We start from the raw sequence: 4,070 nt of genomic DNA, 5'->3' as shown, positions 1-4,070 counted from the left end.
GGCTTAATCGCAGCGCATCCACCCATGTTTCCGCACTTTATGATTTTGAGAATTGTACTCTGATAACTATTTTACTCTGATATACTTTTTAATGATTGAAATTATTAAATGGTGTTTCGGGTTGAATTAAAAACCTCATAACTTTTGGGACGTTACATTCATAACTTGATCATATACCTAGTCTTGTGCATAATATGACATAAATTATAGATTAATTTACCGTGGAAATAGAATATAAATCATTTTATATAGCTCAAACCTATTTGCTAGGTTCTTTTGAAGCAAGCTTAAAATGGAGCCATGTGGCAATGTCAAGAGTCCTCTAAAGGAATCTTGTATATTGATCTCTTTCAAGATATTGTGAATATATGCATAAATATTTAAAACTTTAACATTCATCTTATCTATCTCCATAGATTTTACATTCCAAGATTGTATCTTGTCTTTCCTAATTCTTTCATCTTAGAAACACTTTCCAAGTCAAGGAGAAATGACCTTGCATAGTTGCAATGTAATTTCTCATGATTAAGTATGTCTTATTCATACAAGATTAGGAATATCACTATTGCTCCCACTATTCTTGGTTAACACATATGATATCATCATTTTGATATAAAAACATACTTTGTGTTTTCGTATTAAAATGATGATTCCAACCTTGAGATGTTTGATTTATATACATAAATTGATCTTAAGGCTTAAACATTTTTTAGGATAACTTGGATTAAGAAAACCTCCAGGCTAACCTATATTGTCACACCCCAAAACCGGAACGGCGGAATCGTTCAGGGGTAGAGGACGTCATGTTTAGCATCACGAGATATGTATATGGTAAGCAAGTAATGAACAACCATTACATTTCTAAAGAAAGTGTTTAAAATGCGTGTGTTCACAAAACATAAAATTCATAAACAAATAACAAAACAAGACTTGAAGCTATAATGCTTCATCTTCTGAATTCCCAGCACGAGCACCTGACTAATAGTCTCCTGAGAATACAAGTTATTTGAAAGAGTTGATCAGCAATTAAGCTAGTGAGTTCATAAGATTTTAGTGATGTGAGTAAGTTGTAAAGTGTTGTTGAAAATGTAGATGTAAAATCGTGTTGAAAGTGTAGTTGAAACATGTAGTTGTAAAATGTTGTAAGTTGTAAGTTTTGTTTTGAAAAGTTCGCCTATTCCTCTAGAAAATCCTATATTTCCTACTTTTGATGGAAGTTTAAGTAAAATGTCACTACAACCCTTTCTATGGGTACTAAGTGGGTACAAGTTATATAATACTCAGAGTAAACAAACAATCGATTGTGCGCATCTGCCCCAAGCTCACAACCAAACGAGGAACAGAAATTAAGGCGGATAGCACACGTCCCATTGGTTGTTAGATCATCGTCATATATAACCCTGGTGTAGTCACTTGTTACTCATAGAGTTAATTGTAATGGTTCCTTTATATCTAATGAAAAGTTCTTTAAGAAAACCTATATTTCTTATAATAAAATGGTGACCACAGTGACTACTTTTATAATAGCTTAGTTTATACCGCTATATATAATCTAATATCGGATAGAAAGCTAATTGAGTGAATCTGCCCTAAGCCCACAACCAAACGAGGAACAGGGGGTAAGGCGGAAAGCACACATCCAACTACCTATTGAGTATTAGTTTTATATATAAACATGGTGTATAAACTAAGGTATCATAGAGTTACTCACCTAAGGTCCTTTAAATTGTATTGGTTTAATAAAATGGATTAAACCCTTTACTGGGAAGTTTCTAGTTTTGAATACCAAAAGTACTGATTTTGGAAATTATGTTTTGTACTAGAAAACTGTGCTTTGACTTTGTCTCCTATAACCTGACCCATACCTGGTACTCTTATGATGACTTAATGTATACTAAGCATACATATATATAGAATCGGGTAGAAAATAGATTGGGTGGATTCGTTCCAAGCCCACAACCAAACAAGGAACAGGAAATGATGCGGAGAGCACCCATCCTATTACCTGTCGGACTCTATTGGTATATATATATCATGTGATGTATACATTAAGAAATCATAAGACTAGCATTATGGTCCTTTCTTTTAAACGTAGCCTTCTACCAAGGCATCTTCTGTTACGTGCTAGACTCGACTGTTCTGTTTGTCGATTGTAAAAATGTATATTTTCCCTAGTTTATAACTATCTTGACTCGAAAATAGTTTGAGTTTGACTTTCAAGTGGTACTGTTACTTTATGAAAGTAATGGGAAATGTAAGTACACAGTTGTCGTTTATAATGACATGCAGATGTATTAATAACCTAAAAACATATTTGTTTTATTACGGTTATAATGTGAAGGCTAGAACCCCTACTAAACGCTCTCTCTGTCAAGAGATTAAGGGAACCAAACGCGACCTCTGCAAATTCTTGCAAGCCGTGTAATTCACATTAAAGTATATGATCATGTATACCCAATATAACTATCACCTTTTGTTTAAAACAATGAGTTAGTGATTCATTGGTATAATTAGATCCTGTATGTGTTCTCATGCTATAACAACCTAACTTGTTTGTTTTGTATTGTATATTGTACGTTCTGTTTGTTTCTCATAATTGTGTGTTCTCTCTGTATGGTATTGTTTGATTCTCTTCACTATATGTTCTGTATGGTATTGTTTGTTTCTGTACTTCATTGCACTAGAAGTAATGAAAAGTATTCTCCTAAACTATACCTATTATAGCTTACTAATGTTGTATTTGGACTGTTATTGAAAAGACTCATTTATATACTAAGCTATGCTTGTACTTTAAATACAGAGTTTTGTCTAACTATAAAGTAACATAACTTTAAAAGAGTTTTGAAATGTTTTGACAACTTATAAATGACATAAGTAACATTTTGAAAGATGTTTATAACAAACATTTACACAATTATCATTGTGTTCAACTTGTATTCCCCCCCCCCCCCTTAAAACAGTTAAAACAGTTAAAAGATTCATTACGGGGTATGAACTCACCTGATGTGGGTGATTCAAACGGGTATGTGTGTAAGGATGAGAAGTTCCACGAATGAAGTCCCGAGACACAATAAGTCCTAAATGACATATAAGGACACATATTGACATGAATATAGTGTTTATAAGCAACTATATGAAGGGAAACACCTTCCGGGACTAGGAAACACCTTGATTCAAGTGTTATAAGCACTAAGGATTGCATCTAAGGGTGGTAGGACATTGCTATTGAGTTTAGGGTTCAACGGTAAACTCCCTTGGAGTTTACGGTTTTGTGACCATAACTCATTGAGTTTACGGTCGTAAACCCATGATTTTACGGCCGTAAACTCATGGTACTTTTACCATGTTGAGTTTTGAAGCTTTACAAGTCCTAAGAAGCATTCCTACTTCAAGTCTAAGCCTTTGGAAGAGATTAGGACACCATTTCACTCCTTTGTGGAGTTTACGGTCCTTGGACCATTTGTCTTTGGGTTTACGGCCGTAAACCCAAATGGTTTATGGTCATTTTGATATTTCAAGCCCCTAGCACATCAAGGATGGTATTTAGACTAGTTTCCAAGGCTTTGTAAGGGACTAGGGCACACTTTGGCCCCTTTGTTAGGGTTTATGGTCCAAGAACATCTTGGACCGTAAACACATTTGATCTAGTGTTTCCTTGGTGTTTTCTTGATGATTAGAAGTGTAAAAAGTCTTATAATACACTAGGGTAAGAGTACTTACTAGGTAGAAGCTTGAAAAGGTGCTAAAAGTCCAAGAACACTAGTGTGTGTTCTTGGTGTTCTTGGTGAAACTTGAAGATCTACACTTTTGGAATGATTTCACGGATGGTATCATGTAAGATCACTAGATTAAGTAAGATATCAACTTTTTAGGGTAAGAAACACTTACATAGTTGAAGATCTAGAAGAAAAGTTGGATGATACTTGAGAGGATTTGAGTTTGGATCTTGCAAAAGTGAAAAAGTGGTAAATAATGACTAAGTGTCATATTTATACCCCCTTTTAGGGTTTACGGCCGTAAACACCTTTGTTTAGACCGTAAACTCCAAACTCTTGGAGTTTTGGGACATT

The sequence above is a fragment of the Lactuca virosa genome, chromosome 4, assembly GCF_052849685.1.
Source record: "Lactuca virosa cultivar CGN04683 chromosome 4, Lactuca_virosa_CGN04683_v6, whole genome shotgun sequence".
In the NCBI taxonomy this organism is placed as follows: Eukaryota; Viridiplantae; Streptophyta; class Magnoliopsida; order Asterales; family Asteraceae; genus Lactuca; species Lactuca virosa.
The sequence above is the reverse complement of the archived record's forward strand: the minus strand, read 5'-3'. Positions refer to the sequence as shown.